At 32.2% G+C, this 25,852-nt stretch overlaps 1 protein-coding gene across 4 annotated transcripts in view; it reads right to left on the minus strand.

Moving 5' to 3' along the window:
- The window catches only part of LOC123701514 (ras association domain-containing protein 10), a 100,900-nt gene that overhangs the window by 34,598 nt on the left and 40,450 nt on the right, over positions 1–25,852 (minus strand). Inside the window, exon 2 of one of the 4 annotated variants that reach the window (XM_045649014.1) lies at positions 4,099–4,153. The exons of 2 other annotated variants lie outside the window; for them this stretch is intronic. The gene's annotated coding sequence lies outside the window, so the exon portion shown is untranslated. Of the gene's footprint in view, positions 1–4,085; positions 4,154–25,852 lie in introns of all 4 variants that reach the window. One more of the 4 variants, XM_045649016.1, reaches the window with a different exon arrangement.

Raw genomic sequence — 25,852 nt, forward strand, 5'->3', positions numbered from 1 at the left:
TATTTATAAGATGCTCATACTATGTTTTTATATGGAGTAGTATCTTTATTGACAACAGCATAATAGTATTATCACTAAAGAAATTATTACCTACATTTAAGAGAAAAACCAATACATTACCTATTCACCGACTACAAAAAAAGTAGGAGGGTCGAGGGTCTCAATTCGGCCCGTATATATATATTTTTCCTTAGGTACCTATATACATATTATGAAACTATCACATTAGTAAAATTATTTTTAGCTATTACATTATTATGCGATTCTAGGATTACCTATAAGTATTTAATATTGCTGGACAAAGTATGTTCCCGTGTGTATTCTAATAAAAGCGTAGATCCGCAGATGCCATAGGCGACGGTGTCGCAACTCGCGACATCATCTTTTTAGTCAATCACAAACAAAATAAATAAATCAAATAAATATAATGAAATCTATTTAAGTGTGTCTTTCCCCTCTAAACATAGAGCGATGAAGGCAGGAGGGGGCAAGAGGCAATTGAGGCAGACTGCTGGTGGTAAGCAGACTGCGTCGCCTTTAACAGTTGTTATGGGTGTTGCCTCCCACCTTTGTTCTCTGTGAAAGCGAAAATAATTTAGCTAAAATAATTATTTGTATTTTGTATGGACTATATAGTTTTTTTTTAGTTTGTTTTACTCCAGAATATATCGTATTTAATTATGTAGGTTTGAAAGGAATACTATAGTTAAAATAATGCAGCAATTATACTACTTTACCTATATAAATTTATTGGGTCTTATTCAGACATAATCTTGATAAAAACGGACATTAGAATTAATTAAGTCAATTGTTCACAATAGGTACAAATAGAGAAATAATAGATACTTACATAATAAGACACATTCCAAGGCCCTTAAATAAAATAAATTATTGTACAAAGGGCTTGATAAATAAATCTATTATAATGTAAAAAAAATCATAATGTACCTATGTCAAATACTGTAGATTTTAGAGTATAAATCAGTGTTAAACGATTAGGTTCCTTCAAATGAATAAAGACATATTGAACATAATAAAACAATGAATCATAGAAGACATCTTACCCCATACCCGATCACAACAAACAAACATAACAACAGTAATTTCTCAATTTTATAAATCTGTCACAAAATGACTGTCCGCTAAATTCATTAAAATAGCTGAGTCGTGACTGAATTCTAGAAATAGTCATACAATCTTAGATTATTCTAAGGAGATATTATCAAGGAAACAGCTATTATATTACGGAGCAAACCCGCAGTATTTTACATGAGTATATTATTAACAAGTCGCTAGGAAATAGTATATCATCACATCCAATGTATGGTTTTCAATAATATATCCACACTAATATTATAAAGAGGAAAACTTTGTTTGTTTGTTTGTTTGTATGATTGTTACGAATAGGCTCATAAACTACTGTACCGATTTTGATGAAATTTGGCACAGACTATCTTTAGACCCTGAGAAAGAACATAGGCTACTTTTTATTGCGAAATATGTACCACGGGCGAAGCCGGGGCGGACCGCTAGTTTAAAATAAATTCGAATGCAGTGAGCAGTTTACATGTCAAGTCGATTTTCCTTATTCTGTATGGTAAAGGTATCTTATTTCTTATTTCTTTCTTTCGTTGGGATGGATTTTTTAAAATTTTCATAATAAATACATAGATCGACTAGGTAGAGTGGTTCAAGATAGGTATATAATATATTGCCTTATTATTTTTTATAGTTTTGAACATGGTGACTTAGATTTTTTTCATAACGGATATAAATAACTTATTCAACTTGTTTTGGCAAAAATGTAGAAACTAACACCGTGTACAAATATATTAAAACATTTATTTATTTAATCTGTCTTTTACTGCTTCATACATATTATGATATTAGCTTTTTGTTTCACCATTCTTCCCAAATATATGATTACAGAAATAGCATTCTCCATTTAAGTAATAGCTGTTAATTCAATTAATTATTTATTTTTATTTCTTTATATGTATCATGTCTATGTTAGATTGAAACGTTTAAGTTGTGTGTAGCAAAAAATAACGCATTTATAATTATTTTATTTCTTAAAATGTGTACCTACTAGATTAATAATTTTATGAATTATAATTACAAAATATTAACATAAGAAATCATTAACAATAAAAGTACATAGTATAAAACTTCGCTATCCCCTGCGTTTTGTCTTTTTTTGTCTTTGTCTGTATGCTTTGATCTTTAAAATTACGCAACATATCTTGATAGGGTTTTTTTACATATACCTACGCTGCCCTCATAAGCCAAAAAGCGGTATTTCAAAAAAATGTCAATTTCTGATTTTTGTTGCATCTGATAGCTTAACAAATTCCCTACATGTTAAGTGAAGTTACATGGCGCTATCTCAACCAGAAACCACCTAAAACCTACTAAGAAAATATTGCATATCTCAAATTTATACGATATTACTAAGGAGCTGAGAGGTATATCATTATTTTTAAACACAATGGCCGTATATTTACGCTTACGGTGGAATCGCTTAGAAATGTTCTTATAATTGCTGGCCAAAATTTTCTAAGATTATTGGCGGTATCTGTTGAATGCGTAGCGAACTATTGATAAATTTGTGAAGGAATTCTTTTGCACGATGATACACACGATAAAAATAATATAAAGAATGACTTTATTTGTTGTCAAAATTGGGTTGGACCAAGGTTGTGCATATGGAAAAAGCAAACTGATCACGATTTTAAAAACGAATGCTCTTCCACCTCCAAAGAAGAAAATTTCGCAAGCCAAGAAGGACAATATTTTGAAATCCCTTCAAAATATAATGGAGAGAGCTCCCTACTTCTGACTGATTTATGACATAGATACCGATTTTCAAAATTTTAAATTTTGTAATTATTTTAATCTTAAGTTAATTAAAATTATTTCCAAATGCACTTTTTTCGGGTTTTATTTTCTTTTACATGGATTTTTAGCAAAAATGTATAGAAAAACATTTGTATGAAAATTCCTATGAACACACTATAACTAAAAGCGGTAACTCATATTAATAAACATATTATTCGAAGCCCAATAGCGGTATCTCAAAAATGCGGTAAAAAATCTTATTTTTCCTGTTTTTTAAACATATCAATAAGAAATATGGGTATGTGTATCTAATATTATGAATGAATAATTTTAAAACTACTTTACTAAGTTGACGCGAAATCAAAAAAACTAAAACATGAATTTTCTCGAGTCTCACTTTTTTGAGATGACGCTTTTTGGCTTATGAGGGCAGTACGGTAGTTCAAGAGGAAGGTTTTAGTATACAATTTGTTTAGTTTAAAACAGAGCGGGCGAAGCCACGGGTAGGTACAGAAAGGACTAGTATCATAAAGGTATTATTATATCATGAACTATCTTTCCGCCCGCGGCTTCGCCCGCTTTGTCTAAAACCTAAATTATATACAAAAAGCTTCCTCTTCAATCACTCTATCCATAAGAAAAACCGGATCAAAATCCGTTGCGTAGTTTTAAAGATTTAAGAATACAAAAGGACATAGGGACAGAGAAAGCGAATTTTATACTATGTAGTGATACTTAAATTTATTTATTAATTAAATACCATGTAAATAGTAATAATATTGTATCTTATATTAACGGTATATAACATGTTAACAGCAAGTTTTACGATTCAAAAGTGCAAATCCTACTAATATATGCGAAAGTTTGTATGGATGTTTATTACTCTTTCACGTAAAAACTACTGAACCGATTACAATGAAATTTAGCACACATATAGGGGGTAACTTGGATTAACACATAGGATAGTTTTTATCCCGGAAATCCCACGGGAACGGATACTATGCGGGTTTTCTTTTACAAACGCGGACGAAGCCGCGGGCGGAAATCTAGTGTACAATATTTTCTTCGCATAAAATATTTTAATAGAAAATACCTTACGGTATGTGACAATGAGATTCGCAACTAGTATCTAATTTTGTAAGTATGTAATATGTACAAGAATTTTTTAATTTATGGTAAGTATTAAAATTGCCTTTGTTATTTCTGGGTTCATAATTATACTAATAAAAAAAAAAGAAAATACCCACATAATTGACTCACCACTTATATTTTCGAAGAAACCGATTTAGGCGTAATTAATTCACTCCTTTAAAATCTGTAACAAAAGGATATAAATTATTAAATACTACAAGGGAATAACTTTGTAATCACATAAGCGGAACCCATTTTGACTGAAAGGAACCCAAAAAAATACAAGACAAATTGAAATAATTTTTAATTTACCTCGTTATTGCTCATTATAGTACTATATAAGTAAATGGTATTTATCTTTTCCGGTATATAACTATGCTAGTGAGCTATCGTTGACTATATTTGTTTATATCATAATTAAATTTTACATTTAAACATCTTAAAATACTTCCTCATTCGTGACGGTTTGTTGCTTTTCATCGGCTATATGTATAATTTGTATATTTATATTTTAATATATTACCAACTACGTTTATTTCGCCATAACTTACTATTCTCGCGTTCCCAAATAATTTAAATGTAATTGTAATAAGAATATTCTTATATAAAATATTTTATATATATAAAATATTATTTACTAGCTTTCCACCCGCGGCATCACCCGCGCAATCAAAGAAAAACTCGCATAGTTCCCGTTCCCGTGGGATTTCCGGGATAAAACCTATCCTATGTTCTCTAATGGGAATCAAAATATCTCTATACCAAATTTCATGCAAATTGGTTCAGTAGTTACGGCGTGATTAAGTAACAGACAGACAGACAGAGTTACTTTCGCATTTATAATAATAAGTATGGATTAATTATTGTAGCTAGCTTATAAGTAAGTGTAGTAACTAGTTATTATTCTGTGATTATTATTATAGATAAAAACAATTTCAGTGGCATTCACAATATCAACTTAATCCACTTGTTTTATATCTATTCCTATTCATATCTCATGGAGAAACAGCTAATCAAATCTGTATGAAATTAGGAACAGGGATAGATTATAGTCTAAAATCTAAATTGACCTCTATTAAGATGCTACGTGAGAGAAGCCGCAGGTACAACTAGTCAATAATATTAAGTCTAGGTAAAGTTAAAGTTCATTAGCGTTACGGTGCATTTACATCAAACGAGCGCATGCTCGTTCTAACCCCACTATGTCAAATAATTTAAGTGTGAACAGGGCCTTTAGACAAACGTACGTAACGCCATGGAATAGAAACTGCTAACGCTAATTATGACATAAGCTCATGACATTTTGGTAATGGTTCGGTCACACTACCAACGACGAAGACGACCACGACCAAAATTCCAATCTTGCCGAAATTTGTTCAAAATCAATATTTAAATCTCTCGTCATTCTAGTACTCGGAAATAAAAAATTTCGAGGTCAATTAATAAAAAAATAGGTTTTTTTGCGATTTTCGCTGAGACGATAAGTTTATCATACAATCACCTGAACCAAAATTGTAGATCATCTAATTATCTATAAAAAATGTTAAATACATTTTTTTCTAGGAGCCACCGTTTCTATGAAAAACCTGTTTGTTTATTCATTGATCTCAAAAAAAAAATGTTTCCAAACACCAATACGACAGGAAATTCTTAAATGTCATTTTAATGGTGTTTTGCACAATTTTATTTAATTGCGACTGGTTGAAAATTTTGTTCGTGGTCGTCATTGTCGTTGGTAGGGTGACCGAATCATTAGGCAAAACATCGTACGCTTATGTCAATTTCTATCGATAGCGTATTCTATTCCTTGGCGTTTTGACATTCGTCTCGGCGCTCAGGCGTAGTTAGTAGTTACGTTGTTCTTAGTGCGTGCTTTCGAAAAGATTCTATGCAATGTTTTAATTCTCTTGATCTAAGCGTTCTAACAGACGAACGGCAAGTTGTGCACGGCAGAGCTGCTACTTCAGCCGTCGCCACATGTCGACGACAGTCGTCGACGCGTCGGCGGGAGCAGTCAAAACGTCGACGGCTTGCCGTTCGTCTGTTAGAACTCTAAGTTCGTTCGGTCTAAATGCACCGTTAGAAATAGATAAATCGCAGAAAAGATTTCTGTCAACAAGAAAATTGGCAAGTTGAACTTTGAATACGATGCCTTATTCATGAGCTAATAGCCCGTAATTGTTTCAGTTACATTGTTTACTTAAAGGTTAGGATCGATAGCTAAATATCGTGAGAATATGGACAAGTAACGACAATTTGTGTTTTGTCAAATAATATTGGTTTATTCAACAAGCCTTTGTTAGTTCAGGATACATCGCCCATTTTTGCAAGTGACTACTATCAAGCTGATTTTCCGTTTGTAGCTTTATTTTGATGAGACACCGAATAATTTCGTGTACGAAACTCTCGATTGTGGTAGCTAACAGAGATAACAAGGATAAAATTTTTTGATTTGATGGTTCTCAAATATTTATTACGCAATTTGTAGGACAATATGTCTGTTGAATTATATAAACATTAACTAAGTGAAAACAAAAAAATCAGCTTGTTAGTAATCATTTATGATGACCTCGTTATCGATACACTTTGGAAAGGGGGACTCTTTGAACCAACCATAGATTTTGTAGGACAAATATTTTTTCGAATAATTTAGGTAATTATCTTGAGATTGAACAAAAAAAAATTCAGTTAGTAATAAATATGGTTCTCAACCATCAAATCAAAAATTTTTATCCTTGTTATCTCTGTTAGCTACCACAATCGAGACTTTCGTACACGAAATTATTGGGCGTCTCATCAAAATAAAGCTACAAACGGAAAATTAGCTTGATAGTAGTCACTTGCAAAAATGGGCGATGTATCCTGAACTATGTAATCATAGTCTTGTTATGCAGTTCTACGTGTAAGATTTTGGTTACCTAACTCCTAAGCTACTAATTGTGCGTATTTGTTCTTTAAGACGTGAATAAACCTTTAATTTTATAAATTAATTGTGATATGTAGGCTATTGATGAACACAGTGGAGTTTAGTCGGTAGGTCCCTGCACTCAGCAGGGTGAGTCCGACATAACCCAGGGCTCTTTCCTCGAGTGCCCTGGGTATGCTTAAATGCATTCTCCACTATAAAAAAAAAAAAAAAAGGTCTTTACTGGAGTTTGGAGAAATGCGTGAACATATATTTAAAATATGCCAAATATGCCAAAAAAGATCACAGTGGATTTTTATCTCTTTTCATACCAGTTTTATGTAAATAATTTTCATTTTTTTTTAATGTTATGTAGATATTATAATATTATTACGTAGTGTATAATGTATTATGTGGCTATATTGCAGTTCGTACAATATCTTTCTTGGAAAAATGATAACCTCCTTTCTTGATATTGGTTAATAAAATCTTAAAATTACTAATATAAAATTGGCACATTAACGGAAAATCATTAAAATTTTATTAACAGATAACGCTCTCATATTTTAATACTATCGAATGAGTATCGATCGTAACTTTGTAATTTATTTCCAAAAATTCCTTCGAACCTGCCTTTTTTGGATTAACGAGAGAGTTATTTTAACGTTAATTGTCTTTATTTCTCTGAATTTTATATAAAAGACATTAAAATTCTTTCGTCTTTTGTAGGTACTTAATACTTATAATATTTAAAATAACGAAATTCATAACGGTGGTCATACCACCTAGCTTCTTAATAACAACCAAAATTACTGGCTAAACCTTACAATGAACTTATTAAAAAAAGTGAAACAGATGTCTGTTTCACTTTTATTAATAAGTTCATTAAGGTCAATCAATCAATATCTCCATTCTTCATTTTGTTAAAAAAAATCTATTGCATATATTTAAAGCTAATGGAAAAAAACTCGTAGTCAAATGAACGAATTTACGGGCAACAAGCTAGTTTCTCTACTAATTTACTGAAGTGATAGTAAACTGATTAGATTTACACTTTCCAACGTTTATATGTATAAATAATTAAAATCGATCGATTAGTCACCCTGTTGGGTAAACAGTATACAATACGCACCATCACTTTCATTATTTATTCCCTCAGCCCCCGGAATCACAGACACAATAGAAAATCTATTGTGTCGTGGTCTCATTGGGCCGCTCGTGGTCAATGGGTTATTATGCATATTATTGTTCACGTTTTCTAAGTGATTATACGAATGAGATTGAAAAATAATAATTCAGAAGCCTTTTCAGCATTTAATTTATAATGTGTTGCAAGTTAGTTAATTAGCAGGTACCTAATATTATTATTTTTTTTTTGGCTAGAAAAATATTTCATGAATAATCTTCTATAACATTCGTGTTTCAATTTCAGTATCACAAAAGAATAAAAGGAAAGTTTTTGCAGTTTTATGCACCAGAGAAAGCAAAATATGGACCTATAATTCTAGTTGTAAGCGACATAAAACTGTTTAAAGTTTTAGCATACGAAAGACTGTTTTTCCGATTTATTAATCTCTACTATAACAATAGTAATTCTTATACACAATGTATACTTTTCCTCAAGATTCCCAAAAATATACTTATATATAAAGTACAGTAGTAGATAAATAAACATGATAGTTTGTCGCATTCATTAGTAAGATGCGTTAGCAGTTACCCGTGAATGGAGTAAATAGCGTGGGAGACATTGCCATGTTCTAAACGTTACAGCAAAAACGCCTTTAAACCATACACATTTAAGGACATATTCCATTAACACTATATTGATAAAAAATGCAAATTGTACACCCAAATATTATTTTTAGACCTTCGTATTGTGGCGTTATGGAATTGCGTACGATTCGAGATATTTTTATGTTAACGAAATGAATCTACAAAGATGTTTTTCTCAAGAGTTCTGAATAAACTCAAAAGGTAAAGTTAAATATGAAATTGAATGCAATAGGTATTACAAATAAATTAAAAGTAACATAATATTTACAACTAGCTGTGCTCCGCGGTTTTACCCGCAGTGCTCAGCTCCTGTTGGTCTTAGCGTGATGATAATATAGCCTATAGCCTTTCTCGATAAATGGGCTATCTGACACCGAAACAATTTTTCAAATCGGACCAGTAGTTCCTGAGATTAGCTCGTTCAAACAAATAAACTCTTCAGCTTTATAATATTATTAGTATAAATTAAAGTAAGTATCATGAGCATTGGCTTATTAGTTATCAATATAAAAAAAAATTGTACTATTACAGACTATAATATAGGCGTTTCTTGTCTAAGAAAACGACATTTAAACAAGATTTTTCAATTCAAACCCACAAATAATTAATTAGTCGAGTAAAAACCACCAACACTTTCTCTAACCTTCTTGTACAACAAAGCCCAATATTGATCGTAAAAACAATACCCTTTTTGTTGTAGTTGAACAAAAACTAGCTCTCGCCGCCATTCAAACGTCGATGCGTAAGAAAGTGAAAACTATGTGAACAATTCGACGCATACAATTTTATCGAATGTTACCGTAACATTGTATGATGTATTCTTCTTTATTATGGTTATACCCATTTATTTTACATAAATAAATGAAATACATTAATTAAGATGGCCAATTAAAGAATATAACTCAGCCCCCGGAATCTAATGCCGGCACTACACATAGGCCAACGCGTTGGCAAGCGCGTTGGCACATGCACTTGTCCAATGTGTAGAACGGGCGTTCGCGCGCTGGTGGTAGGTATTTGAACGTTGGCCAGCGCGCTTGCGAGCTTGCCGCGCGGTGTCGGAAACATCAAAGGACACTTGTCGCAAGCTTGGCGCACCATCCACACATTGGCCGCGCGATCAGTTTGACTGTAGCAGCGATCAGGAGTGCACGTTTTTTTCTTGCGGCGAATTAACACCTAACTTGACAAAATGGCGAACAATATGAGTAACGAGGAAACATTTAAATTTATTGAGCTCTATCAGAGTTAAAACTGTCTGTGGAACCCAAAAAATAAGTACCATAAAAATAAAAATGTATATAAATATATAAGTACCATAAAAATAAAAATGTATTAAAAGTGCCAAATAAATAAGGTTCTTGGACATGCCGTTTTCCTCACAATGTTTTACTTCACAAAGAGCATCCTACTTTAATATTATTTTAATATTATAAATGTGAAAGTGTGTTTATTTCTTTGTTTGTTACATCCATTTTGAATCCGTTCGCACATTGGCTCGAACCAAACCATACTGAACGACCTTCCAATGTGTGGATTACTCACAAGCGCGTTTGCAAGCGCACCGCCAGCGCGCTGGCGAATGCGCTGGCCTATGTGTAGAGGCGACAACAGACACGATAGAAAATCTATTGTGTCGTGGCCCGATCGGGCCGCTCGGTGCTCCAAATTTTTGACAATAGATGGCGCTAAATTAAATACTACTTTACATACACATACTCCTACATAAACGTTTATTACTCATTATATTAACAATTAAAGTGGCATAATTACAAAAATTCGGCCTTGCTAACACAATCGCTTTACAATCTGACGGACAGACAGACGGATGGGAATAAGGCCCATTTGTCATAGACAATGGACAATGCTGCATGCATATTCAATAGACAACGGAGCCACGGTGGAATGGCTGCGTAACGTGGGTTGCTACATGAAAAAAACATTTTCTATTTTGTCTATTGTTAGTATACAATAATGTAATCATTTAATTAATTAGCAAATATAACGATAACTTATCGATACGCATATGCTTTTTTTTTCTGTCTGCCCTGAAAAGTTGAAAATAGCTATTTTATTGTTTACTAGCTTATTGGACTAGCTTACCGCCCGCGGCTTCGCCCGCTTTGACAAAAACCTAATAAATTATATACTAAAACCTTCCTCTTGAATCACTCTAACTATTAAAAAAACCGCATCAAAATCCGTTGCGTAGTTTTAAAGATTTAAGCATACAAAGGGACATAGGGACAGAGAAAGCGACTTTGTTTTATACCTACTATGATAAATTCAATGCCATGATGCATCACGATTCACGTGTAACTCGCTGATATCGGCTATATGAAGAAAGCCAGCCAAACTCAAAAAATACCTTCGTGGCTAAATATACCTAACAATGTATAACCAAAGCTTTTGGCGTAAATAATCTTACCAACAATTAATTGGTTAGAATTAAACTATTCGAATAGATTTTAAGTGCTCATTATTTTTTAATTTCCCTTTTGATTTAGAATTAGGTATGCCAAATCAAAGCGGTAACTGACAAAGACTATTTAAAAGATAAAATCTAGAAATAACACTTGGCAACAGACTGTTCAAAATTTCTTACTGTGACACCAATTTTTCTTACGCTTCATAAGCAAAACCGATTTGTACTCAAAAAATAAATCGATTTGTTTTTGTTCGTTCCTTTGTTGCCTACTTTTATGGGAAAGTTCCGTTAGTTTTCTTTTTTAACCTTTGATGAACATAAAATGTTTTTTAGTATTAAGTAGGTATATAATATTATATTAATGCAGGTTAAAAGTTATTAAGTCTTAGATAGAAAATAATTATTTACATTTTCATTACGAAGTAGGGCGCCAAAACAAAACTCGCTCGTTGAAAAAACATTTTAAAATTGTTTTTATAAAGCAATAAAATTTGAATTCCGATCACGTCCACAGATAAAAAAGTGCCATCGCATATTTTAACAGACATTGCTACACGTTCTTTTGTATTTGTTAAATACTTGTACTTCTGTTATATAAAGGTTTTTATTTAAAACATTTGAGTGTTTTAGGCATGAAGAAAAGACTGACAGAGTGATGAGACTTTCGCATTTATGATAGTAGGTAGTTGGGATTATAATTCTTAAATATTTTCATAATGCATGTCTGAAACAAAAAAAGAGACAATTTAATTTTCGAACAGAATAATGTTAGGTATACAAATTATGAGACTTCATTTAGTATTTAATTGAAGCGGAATTTTAACCGATTTTTCAAACGACAATCACTACATAGTATAAAACAAAGTCGCTTTCTCTGTCCCTATGTCCCTTTGTATGCTTAAATCTTTAAAACTACGCAACGGATTTTGATGCGGTTTCTTTTAATAGATAGAGTGATTCAAGAGGAGGGTTTTAGTATATAATTCATTAGGTTTTAGACAAAGCGGGCGAAGCCGCGGGCGGTAAGCTAGTATTAGATAAATTGAGCTAAAATAATGCGATAAAATTGACCTTGTAAACTTGTAGTAAACTCTGTTCTACTCGGTGTTTATGAACTACAATATAAACAAACACAAAACACGTTATTTAATTATTGCAAAAAATAGTTGGTAATTTTTAATACGCTCCATACTAGGTACGATAAAAATACTAAACATACCGTATGATACTGAAGATAGATTTAATAAGATGTTTTTTTATACACAGATATAAGATATAAGATAATAGTAAAAAAAATAAACCAGTTGCATTAATATGTCTGTGACAAACATTTCAAGATGCCAGAAAAAAAGTTTACTGAAAATTTTCATATAAATAATTATTTGAAGAATAGAAGTTTCCATTACCTTTTTTGGTTATAAAGAAATAAACTTATCTATATACATATTTATAACAATTTGAATATATAACATATTTTTGTTGGATGTTTAATTCGTTAAATAAGAACAACAGTTCATTGCCTGTTCGCTTTTAATGACTTCCCTTAAAACATGTTCGAATTTGATTGCAGTGCTTAAAATGTTCGCATCTAGGTACTCAAGTTAAGAGTGTTTTTATTTATTCGCGATAATATAGATTATAAATATATAGTGACATTAAAGATTTATGTTACCCTTCTTATGTTTATTTTAAGGGTTATTTCAGCAAGTAATTAAGCACCTAATAAATAAATAATAATGCTTCCTGAGTCTGTGTTCACCCGCGAATACAATATGGGGGTCTTCAAGCGTAGAGTGAACAGGTACCTTCTAGGGAAGCGCGTACCATCTTAGACCACATCTCAGCTTAACATCAGGCGAGATTGTGGTCAAGCTCTTCCCTATCGTCAATAAAAAAAAAAAAAATGTTTGATACTAATCATTATTTAATTTGTGAACTTACACAATATAAATGTAAAAAATTAATTACTAAATATGTACAGTTGAATATTATTCATAGCTAGCTGCGCCCCTCGGTTTCACCCGCGTGGCTCATCCTGTTGGTCTTAGCGTGATGACATAAGTTTTCGGCTTTATAATAGTATACATAGCGGTCATAATAACGTCACAACTTAAGATACACAACTACCTTTTCTCCAAAATTATTACATTCGCCGTCTCATACAAAACAAAGCAATTAACAATTACTAAACGTTACACCAACCCCACACAACCAGAGAACTTGTAAACCAAGAACATCACACATATTTTAATTACGAACACGTACAAAAAATCAGAACCAATGATCAATTACACATTACTCTGAAACCACTTAAGCATATACGATCACTTCCAATTAACGACGATTACCGTAATCCCTAGTTCTCATGACCGTGGTCAGGGGAAACCGGGCTACTCCGGTACATACATAATTATGTAGGTAAACCATTATTATAAAGCTGAAGAGTTTGTTTTTTTTATGAGAGGAGGCAACAGAGCAGACGTGACGCCCGATGGTAAGCGGTAATGTTTGTTTGTTTGAACGCGCTAACCTCAGGAACTACTGGTTCGATTTGAGAAATTCTTTCGGTACTAGATAGCCCATTTATCGAGGAACGCTAGGCTATACATATCATCTCGCTCAGACCAACAGGAGCGGAGCACTGCGGGTAAAACCGCGGAGCACAGCTTGTTAAAAATAAGCCTTGCCCATATAACGCTGACCAGTTTTTTTTCCTTTTTTCTACGTCTAGTCATTGAAATCGACTGTTTTTGTGATGTCTATTTTGAAAAATTGTTTATATTTGTAAAACGTGTTTGTTTCGACGTGGCTATCGTCTCCAATTACAACTTGTTTGTAACGTTTTTATTAAATTAACTGTTTTAATGAGTGGAGATTAATTATTGTGTCTGTAATACGTATAGGTATGTAGATGCTACATAAGCGTGGTAATGTATTTTCTGAAAGTGGTCGAATAATCGTATAATGTATAATTATTATTTTATGGTTTATTGAACAATAATTGCTAGAGTAGTTTTTATTTCATAAATTATGTTATAATTATTATAAGTTTTATATTGAACTCGGGCGGAGTCGAAACTAATGATTTTTTTAATATTTCAGGACAATTATCACACACGGCACGATCTGATCCCATACTAAGTTTTCGCTTGTGTTATGGAAACCAGATGGCTGATAAACATACATATATAATTTTAAACAAATACTTATATAGATAATTAACACCCAGACACAGAGCAAACATCTATGTTCATCACACAAATATTTGCCCCGGGTGGGAATCGAACCCACGACCTCTGGATTGGAAGGCAGGGCCATTACCAACCAAGCCAACCGGTCAGTCAATTTGAACGTTGTATCTAAATATTACAGATTAATTTACTTTATTTATAAATACCATATACCAAGAAAAGAATTAAGATATACAACTTGTCTCGTGAATTTAGGTATCTCGTTTTCCATCATTTACTTATATAATTATCAATTTTAATCAAGCCAAGGTGGTACATTCAGTCCTACTGAATCAATTAGCACCAACGCAGTTCAGAAGCAGCAACTACACTATCACCCATTAATTGACCGCACTTATGGCTGCTTAACTCGTAAAACACAGATTACCAAAGATAATTATTACGTTAGTAAAACCACAAAACATTAACTGACAATAATCAATATAAAATTCTTAGTATTAGAGTTGGAAGCTCCATAAAAGTTACCAAGATTACAGATGGTTTTTGGTTGGTTTATGATCCATTCCAGATGAAATTTTCCCATATGCACTGCATTTTAAAATCTGTAGTCGTCTTACCTGAAAAGATAGAAGTAACAATTAATATATTTTTTATTCAAGTTCGTAACAGTCTAATTAAATTAACAATACGGATCAGCATACTGTTACAAGGCGAATAAATTTAGAAAATAACATGTAAATATGTAATTTATAATGAAAGAGTGATATTTCATTCATTAAATACATTCATTTCATTCATTTAATTTCATTTAATTTCATTTCATTCATCATAATATTTCTACCCAAAGCCCATATTACAAGAAAGCCCATACATTTAGATATAACTCAATATTAAAAAATGAATATTGAAACAAAAAGTTGTGTATCCATACTGTAGGTAAATATGGGATTTTGCATGCTCATTTTACCGATTTCTCGCAAACTACCACTCGGTTCCCACGAAATTGGATAAGTTTAATGAACAAGATTTTATTTTATCGTAATCGACAATCAAATCAATATTTGTTTTATGTTTCACTAGTAATTCGCCCCGGTTTCTCATGGTAAATACGAAAGCTTTCTTGAAGCTTGTGTATTGTGTAATGTGTGACATAAGAAAATCATGATATTTTTGATTCTCAGAATAATTTTGAATTAATCCCAAAATATCATTATTTACTTAAAACGTTTATATGGATTTTTACTCTATAATATAAAAAGTGTTCTTTCTCTTGATGGTAATATTTTTCACACTAAAAATTGTACAATAATTATTCCAGGTTAAAATATAACAGAATGCATATAATACGAATATAGTTCAAACTTAAGTACCCTTTAATAAAATAAATAAAAAAATAAATAAAATAAATAACAAATTGTAACAGAATTAACTTTACTAGAATTTTCACCATAAGCAAGATGAAGTGAAAACTTTGTAGGTGTTTTAATACTTTAATTTTAAAAATAAATAGACCATTTAAATACAAAGTCATATAAAATATAATAAAACAAAACCATATTTACCTAATTCGCTATATAAATGTAATTCTTAGAAGTCAAGGGTCCAAAAGTGTGTAAAGTACTTAATACACTATTCATGAGTCGTTAGCACTGGGGTGAATGACCCCAGACTTATGATTCTCTATGAAGTTTGGGCTAAGCTTAGTACACACGTATGAATTAAATGCATTGAAATGTATAAAAAAAACTTTACTTATAAATGTACGCAAACGTTTTTTTTATCAGAATTTGCTATTTAAATTCATTTATGAAGAGAAATAGAACATACCAAAAAAACTTACTTTGCATTTCAACGATTAGTATTTTTAAATCTCGTCTGAAATTAACGCATCATGCTGATCTAACTTTTAGCAATTGTTGAAAAATAGTTTGAAATATGTAATTACTCTTAGCCATAAATTTTCATTATTTAGCGACCACTTTACTGTTATAATATTTACTTCTAAGATTTACTTTAGTTGCAGACAGCGATAAAACAAACATCTTCAACAAACGGATCATCTGCTAAAAAATATAGAAATTCCAATTTCAAAACTACAAAATAGTGACGTCATCACCGTGTAATTCAGTGAGTACAGAGCCTTAAAGTAATTACAAAGGATTATGATGCATAAGCTTATTAAGATAAGGTTTGATTCAGCATGTAGGCTTCACAGATTATATCTTCGTAAGCTACTGGCCGCGTCAATGTCAATGAGATAATCTGCTCTATGAAAAATTGAGATGAATCATTTTTATAGTAGCTTTGCTCCCGTGGCTCTGTTCGCGGAGTTTATGTATATTAGTAGGTATATACAAAATTCATGTTTTATTTTAGTTCTTCTTGTATTATTTACGTAACAGAAACTGTTGCTTGTCAAAGGATTGTTGAATCAATGAAAATTCATACAAATTTATTTAGAGCTTAAAACGTTATAACAGTCTACAGTTACTTTCTCGTTATAATTTTACTATGGGAAATGCAACTAATAAAAAGTATGTTTTTATTATCTCTTTTGTCTTAATAAAGATTTTGATATACGAGCTATTCTTAAAATAATAACAAAAATGATTAACTAATAACATAACCAAGACAGAGTGGTGTTTTCTCTGTTTTTGTCCCTAAAACACCTGAATATAATCCACTTAATACATTTATTTACACGTGTTTTCTTGTTCAATTTATAATCTTTTTCAAAGTCAGTAAAAAACAAGTTTAGATCTACTTTGATAAAATCTGCGTAAAGGTTATCACACACGCTAGCGTTTCTCCAACACCGCAATGATAAAGTTGCAAACTGTTAGAATATAAGATTTTTACTTAAGGACGCTGTCACAAATCTGCGTTACTCAAATTTAGGTATCTAACGTCGCCACGTGGTTACGTGGAACATCGCGCTCACGTAAACATAGCGCATTCCATTTTATAGACCATCTTCATACTTGATATTATTTTTTTTTATATTTTTATTGAAATTGATTCCAGAAGATTACTGGGAACTTTAAAAATTCATTTTGTTACTATTATTAGTAGGTACGATCCTTATAAGTATTTTAGTGTATTCAACCAACCTAAAAAAAGTGTGACTATTTTACAACAATTTGAATATGAATTGTATTATTGTATACAATATCGAAGCTTTTTAAGAAATGTATAAAATACTTTTTTAAGAATTATTATCATACATAATATTATATGTTACCGGCAATATATTAAACCCGGCATTGTAAGCAATTCTTAGTAAATGTATGTTATTCCGAGAAACAGTCGGAATGAAATAAATTAAATTCGTTACCACACATTCACATTACCTACAACATTGGTCGTGACATGATTATCCCCATCCTAGATATAATAGCTCCTGTCTTAACTCATATTTTCAACATGTCCTTATCCTCTCATGAGTTTCCTATGTCCTGGAAAGAGGCTTTTGTTATTCCTCTCCCCAAAAAAGTCAGTCCATCTCTGTTCTCCGATTTTCGTCCCATCTGTGTCCTACCCTTCCTTTCCAAGGTCCTCGAACGTCTTGTCCAACAACAATTATGTTTATTCTTGAATAAACATGACTTGTTTAACCCATTTCAATCCGGTTTCCGTCCTGGTCATAGCACGACCTCTGCTCTAATTAAAATTACTGATGATATTCGTTCTGCAATGGATGACAAGCAACTCACTGTACTCACGTTGTTAGATTTCAGCAACGCATTTAATACCGTCGATCACGACATATTATTGAGTTTGCTTGGTTCTCTTAACATATCTCCAGCAGTAATTGACTGGTTTCGGAGCTATCTCCATGGACGTCGACAGAGGATCAAAATTGATGACCACTTGTCTTCGTGGTGTAATATCACTGTTGGCGTCCCTCAAGGTAGCGTGTTGTCTCCAATCCTATTTTCTATCTTTATCAACTCTATCTCAGACAATTTATCTTCTCCCTACCACATGTATGCAGACGATTTGCAGATTTATACTCACGCTTCACTTCCCCTACTTCCAGAAGCTATTGAACAGACTAACACCAATCTGGCCAATATCAATCAGTGGTCTAAAAACTTCGGTCTGTTGGTTAACCCCGTTAAAACACAAACGATTATAATTGGGAGCTCTAAATTGACAGCTAAGATCGACTGGAACGCCTTACCGAGTATTAGTCTGGATGGAACCTTGATTCCCTTTAGTACCTCTGTCAAGAACCTTGGTATTTACTTTGATAGTAACATGAATTGGAAGGTCCAGCTGGAAATGGTCCGTAAGAAGTTGTTCGGAGCTGCAGGCTCGATACGCAGACTACGCAATTTCTTGCCTATCCCCACTAGGATCTCGCTTGCAGAGACCCTTCTCTTCCCTATCCTTGATTACGCCGACTCCTGCTATCCCGATTTAACCGAGTTACAGCTCGATTCTCTAGATCGCCTCCAAAATCTCTGTATTCGATTTGTATTTGGTCTCCGCAAATACGATCATGTTTCCAAATTCCGTAATAAACTCAAATGGCTCCCTATCCGCTTCCGTCGGTACGCTCACATGCTGCATTTATTGTACGGTGTTTTATTTGATCCTAAGACTCCTTCCTATCTTAAAGAAAATTTTAAATATCTGAACGAACATGGTGTCACTCTCCGTTCCTCTAATCTTCTAACTTTAAGCATTCCTCCTCACCGGACTAACTTCTTCCACTCCTCCTTTACTATCACTGCCATTAATCTCTGGAATTCGTTACCCGAAGAGATAAGACGTGCTGAATCGATTTTCATTTTCAAAAATAAAGTTAAAACACATTATTTAACACTGTCTCAAGCTCGCTGTTAGTTTTGCTACTTACGTGCTCATAATATGTATACGTATGTATGTACATTGTATTTATGTGTGTATTTATTATATGTATGTATATATTATTATGTATTTATTTTATTTATCCACGATATCTGTTTACATATATGTATTTATTAGTATATATAAATGTTTATTAATATATGTATAAGCCATGAGGAATGTTTATATTTGTAGTACAAATTATTATAATAAAGTCTTTAATTTTTAATTTATTATGCACCACTGTCCACCATACTCAGCATTTGTCCTAGTCGATTGGGTTGCCTGGCAGAGATCGCTGTCAGCGATAAGGCCGCCCTCTGTACATTGTTAATTAAGTTATTATGTGTTTTAATTTGTCCTATATGGTGTACAATAAAGAATTTTTCATTCATTCATTCATTATATCTTTAAATATGAACTTTTCCTAAGTAGCAAACACATTTGCAAATGTGGGTGGTTTTTGGGGTAGCTATTAACCAATATGAGGTCAAAACTAAAATCCAAGATGGCACCGACGAAAATTTGAAATCTTTTCGTCATGGGTGTCATTTTCAAGGAGTTGGAGTAGCTATTAAATAAGTATTAATCAATATGAGGTCAAATCTAAAATCCAAAATGGCGCCGACGACAATTTGACATCATTTCGTCACGGGTGTCATTTTCATGGTTTTTGGGGTAGCTATTAACCAATATGAGGTCAAAACTAAAATCCAAGATGGCGCCGACAAAAATTTTATATATTTTCTTCATGGGTGTCATTTTCATGGTTATTGGGGTAGCTATTAACGAATATGAGGTCAAAACTAAAATCCAAGATAGCGCCGACGAAAATTTTACATCTTTTCGACATGGGTGTCATTTTCATGGTTTTTGGGGTAGCTATTAACCAATATGAGGTCAAAACTAAAATCGAAGATGGCGCCGACGAAAATTTTACATCATTTCGTCACGGGTGTCATTTTCATGGTTATTGGGGTAGCTATTAACGAATATGAGGTCAAAACTAAAATCCAAGATGGTGTCGACGAAACTTTACATCTTTTCGGCATGGGTGTCATTTTCAAGGTTTTTGAGACAGCTATTACCAAATCCCCAATGTAACCGTCGATAATTAGGTATATTTTTCTTACTCCTTTAAAGTAAACTTAAATAAAATAACAAAAACGTTAACAACCACAGTTTTGTAGAAAGTCTTAAAAAAAACAATTTTAAAGAACATTGAAATGCATATTTAGAAATTTAATATAAAACGCAACTCTGTGGCAATCATGTTAATATTCTGACAGATATTAGTAACTTTAAATATATTCTTCGCTAAACTTTATTTAAAATAAAGTTTATCTAAAACATTTAAACGAAGAGAATAAAATAAAAAAGAACATGTGTGCCGAGAAAACGTGTCAGGAGTGAAACTTCTTTGGCGAGATTCATAGATACCAAAATCGCCGCCTTGCTCCATAACGCGACAGTATTACCATGACGCGATCTTGAAATTCGACGACCATCTTGGATTTTAGTTTTGACCTCATATTCGTTAATAGCTACCCCAAAAACCATGAAAATGACACCCATCACGAAAAATGTCAAATTTTCGTCAGCGCCATCTTGGATTATAGTTTTGACCTCATATTCGTTAATAGCTATCCCAAAAACCATGAAAATGACACCCATGATGAAAAGATGTCAAATTTTTCGTCGGCGCCATCTTGGATTATAGTTTTGACCTCATATTCGATAATAGCTACCCCAAAAACCATGAAAATGACACCCATGACGAAAAGATGTAAAATTTTCGTCGGCGCCATCTTGGATTTCAGTTTTGACCTCATATTGGTTAATAGCTACCCCAAAAACCATGAAAATGACACCCATGACGAAAAGATGTAAAATTTTTGTCGGCGCCATCTTGGATTATAGTTTTGACCTCATATTCGTTAATAGCTACCCCAAAAACCATGAAAATGACACCCATGACGAAAAGATGTAAAATTTTCGTCGGCGCCATCTTGGATTTCAGTTTTGACCTCATATTGGTTAATAGCTACCCCAAAAACCATGAAAATGACACCCATGACGAAAAGTTGTAAAATTTTTGTCGGCGCCATCTTGGATTATAGTTTTGACCTCATATTCGTTAATAGCTACCCCAAAAACCATGAAAATGACACCCATGACGAAAAGATGTAAAATTTTCGTCGGCGCCATCTTGGATTTCAGTTTTGACCTCATATTCGGTAATAGCTACCCCAAAAACTATGAAAATGACACCCATCACGAAAAAAAGCCAAATTTTCATCGACGCCATCTTGAATTGTTTTACCCCACCAATCTATTCAACAACCCATAAAAAAGAGGATCTCAGGCAAGGTAATTTTAAAAACATAATTTTAAATTACAAATAATTGGAATATGAAACTTATACAGTTTACTCATAAAAAGTATCAAATATTTCAAATCACGAAAAAGACAGTGCACGCACAATAATCTTTTTTATTTCGTTAAATTATTTTTGGCACGAGGAGCGATACACCCGTCCTTCCAAGAGCGCTTCTGAGCGCGGTCTGACGAACCGCGAGAACAAAATGTATGAAGAAATCGACAAGTATTTTTAATTTAGCTCATTATTGAAATAAAATTTTGATTTAGATTCATAAAAATTACACCATATATAAAGGACTATATATCCCTCAATAAGATATAGTTAAGAAGATAGATTAGGCTCTTAATTTTCCTAAAATGGTACCGGTTTAGACCCCATTTTTTTGCATTTTATGCGTTTATTGTGATGGAAAAAACGTATTTCAGCGACAATTTTGTATGACGTCGTACAATTTTTATAAGATGAACGTAGAGCTGAATATATTATCTTTAAATTAAGATATTACTATGTTCTCACGTGTAATTGCTTTAAGTTAAAATGGTACCGAAAAACAGCGTGTTTTTGTAAAAATACGTTATAGCGTCCTTAAACTTGAAGTAAAAGTAACTTGTTTATACAGTAGCTAGAGCTTTTACGATAGACAGGAATTTTTATTTAAGAAGATTTACTAGAAGATTATAATTATTCTAAGGCGCTGATAATCCATATTTTTTGAATAACATAAATTATTATGGTTGTGCAGTTACGCGGTGTGTCCCTTAGACACATAAAACTGAAAGAATAGAATAAATTCGATCGCTCTGGCGGGTCATGAGTGGCCGAGTTGGTCAGGCATCCGCCCCCGAATGGCGCGAAAGGATGCGGGTTCGTGTCCCACCTCGTGATCGAATTTTTTCTACTCTTTATAAATTTATTACATAAATTATTTATCAGAATACCAAAAATACCAAAAAAAATATGGTGACTGTAGAAACATCATCACACCTAGAAGGGCACGATTTACTTAGTATTTATATTATATTGTTTTATTCGCAGATATATTAATAAAATTTTATGTTGGAAACCCTGTTTATAACATCTATATATACTCCAGATAAGATAAGCAGTCTAATCGCGCAAATAATTGTAGTTTGCCAGCTTGTAAATGCAAAATCTACTCTCACCTGACCTAAACCTTTAGGGAATAACTGTACTATGTGAACAATTGAGAAATTGCGAAAGATAACTATCGTTTTAACGAATTAACTATTGCATTCAGTTAATGTTATCTGCTTCACAAATTGTATGAAGTGTAAATCATGAATGTAATTATTAATTTGTCGATTCGTGGCCTTAAGTGTAAAAGTTAGGGCTGCTACGATATTTATTTATGTATTTAATCTCAGCCCACCGTTTTATATCACAACAGAAAGAAATTACAAAATATCATATACGAGCTTTCCGCCCACGGCTTCGCCCGCTTTGTCTAAAACCAAATAGCATCAAAATCCGTTACGTACCTAGTTTTAAAGATTTAAGCATAGGGACCGAAAAAGCGACTTTGTTTTATACTATGAAGTGATATATAATTTTGATTAATAATAAGAAAAAAGCCCCACATTTATGTTGAAGTTACTTTTGTTAAATGTATATTATTTTTATTCATTTGTACATGTAGGTATATTAATTCAATTTTTATGTGATAAACTCAACTAGTAAGGTCTAGTATTTGAGTTACGAGTGGTGACGCTATAAGCAATATATTATATGGTATTTGTTTAATAAATCTATGCTATATTTTCATTATATAAAGCGTATATATGAAAATAAACCTGTTATAATTGTTTAGCTATTTATTTTACACCTCACATATAATTTAAACACGCGCCTTATTAAATAAATATTGAAGTGTTATTTGAGGAATATTCAATCCAGTCGCTAGGCGGAATGCAGAATGCTTCATATAATATCACTATTATTAATATAATATAATATGTATAATATTCCAGTTTTGGAATTTTCTTATGTTGATTTTGCGTTATTTCAGATAGTTAATTTTCTTTTTTGAGTTACCTTTAGGATGTATATATATATATATATATATATATATATAACTCTACTCTTCCCGTGGACATTATACTTATGTGAAGTTTAATATTAAACTAGCTTACCGCCCTCGGCTTCGCCCGCTTTGTCTAAAACCTAATAAATTATATACTAAAACCTTCCTCTTGCATCATTCTATCTATTAAAAAAAACCGCATGAAAATCCGTTGCGTGTAGTTTTAAAGATTTAAGCATACAAAGGGACATAGGGACAGAGAAAGCGACTTTGTTTTATACTATGTAGTGATAATGTATTCTTAACCTTCAGTAAAATTCATATAGCAGAACTAAGTAAATCATCTTTTAAATAAATAGAATAGTAAGTCTCATAAAAATAAATATAACACCCAAATTAACTATTTATTCCTTGCTTCACGACAAGACTTCTGTTTCACATAAATCAAGTAACTAATATAAATTTTGTTTGCCCCTTCACATTAATTTTCAGTAAAATCAATTTATTTTATTGAACGAACGGTCCTCTAACGTTACTTTAAAGTAAACAGCGAAACATTGGCAAATTTTTATCTATTTAACAGTAAAGGTAAACTAATTAGTCAGTAACTATTAGAGCGTGAATTTGTCGAGTTCACTTTTAACTTTGTGTAACGGTATTCCGCGTTACCATGGTTACGAGGACAAATATCGATACGTGAGTTCAATGTGACGAAAAAATTTCATATTAGCATTTTGTTTTAGTGTATTTTAGTACTTTTTAGTCAGAAAGGATTACGTCTTCAATACTATACGAGCTTAGGTACTGTATAAAAAACTAAGCGCTCGCCCCGGCTCTGCTCGTTATAAAACAAAAAATGTATCCTAAAGAGATCCTATATAGACAACTAGCTGTGCTCCACGGTTTTACTCGCAGATTTTATATAGTCTATAGCCTTCCTCGATGAATGGGCTATCTAACACCGAAATTTTAAATGAAATAAGATAATGAATGATGTAGCTTCGGAGCTATCTAGTTTCGGAGCTTATTTACGAACAGACACACGAAAAATCGTGTCCATTTTAAAATATTAGTGTGAAATAAAATGTATGTAACAATAAAATCCGACAACTCACTCCTTTCATTATTCACAACGACAAACAACCGCTTTGAAGTGACAAAAGCGTAGCCATGAAACCGCAATTTGTAAATTGCAAATGGTGGGAAATTTCGTTAATGGCCTTTCTTTTGTGACGCTTGGTAGAACACACCATTCATTGGGAAAAACATTCAAATGCACTAAATTTTAAACGTAAATTAAATTTTAATGTTCGTTTGAAATGAGTGTGAAGTTACACAAAAGTTATATAAAAAGGTTGCCTGGCAGAGATCACTGCACAGTGATAAGGCCGTTTGTGTTTTTATTAAATTTCATAAGTTACCTTTATGTACAGTTTGTTTGCTGGCACAATGAAGTATTAAATAAATAATAAATTAAAAAAAAAAGTCGAGACATACTCAACACTCATAATATAACCTGGTTCATATAGGTTATCTAATTTTACCTGAGAAGGAATATATTGTAAAGCAGCAACAAATGTCTACTTAGCTAATAATATATTTTAGCACGATTAGCGTTGGGTTATCAAAGGCTTCTAATTGCAATTTATTGATTTTTCCCAGTCCATTTTTAATGGTTTATCAAAGTGGGATAGAATTTATGGAACAGTACTTTTTCATATTCATTATATTTAAAGTATCTACATGGTTTTATTAAATGGACATGGGATAAACTCTATGGAATTAATCCTTTTCTAGTCCTAATCCTTCTCATTTTATTTATAGCACCTATATGTATTTGATATAAGTATTTAATTCATTTAAAAATCAAGAAAATACAACATTATTTTGTTCTAATCGTAAACAAATTCTATTAATAGAACCAAGTATAAAATATTGCCTATTGATTGAATGAATGAATGAATGAATGAAAGCTTTATTGTACACACCAAAATAGTGAAATAACATTTAGTATACATAAATTGCACAATAGGCGACCTTATGGCTACAGAGCCATCTCTTCCAGGTAACCCAACCAATGAAAACAGTAACAAAGAACGAATACTGGTAGGTGGTGCATACCAAAGCAATTTAAATACACAGGCAAAATACAACATTAATAATATAGTAATACCAAGAAAGTAAGAATATAGATAATACACAATTTACAATAAATAAAGCAAATAATACAAATATAGGTAATACATAGTTATATAATAAAATAATTTTGTTATACAATGTTATATAATAAAATAAAATTGATTTTTGG

Source organism: Colias croceus, chromosome 21 (assembly GCF_905220415.1).
Source record: "Colias croceus chromosome 21, ilColCroc2.1".
NCBI classification, from domain to species: Eukaryota; Metazoa; Arthropoda; class Insecta; order Lepidoptera; family Pieridae; genus Colias; species Colias croceus.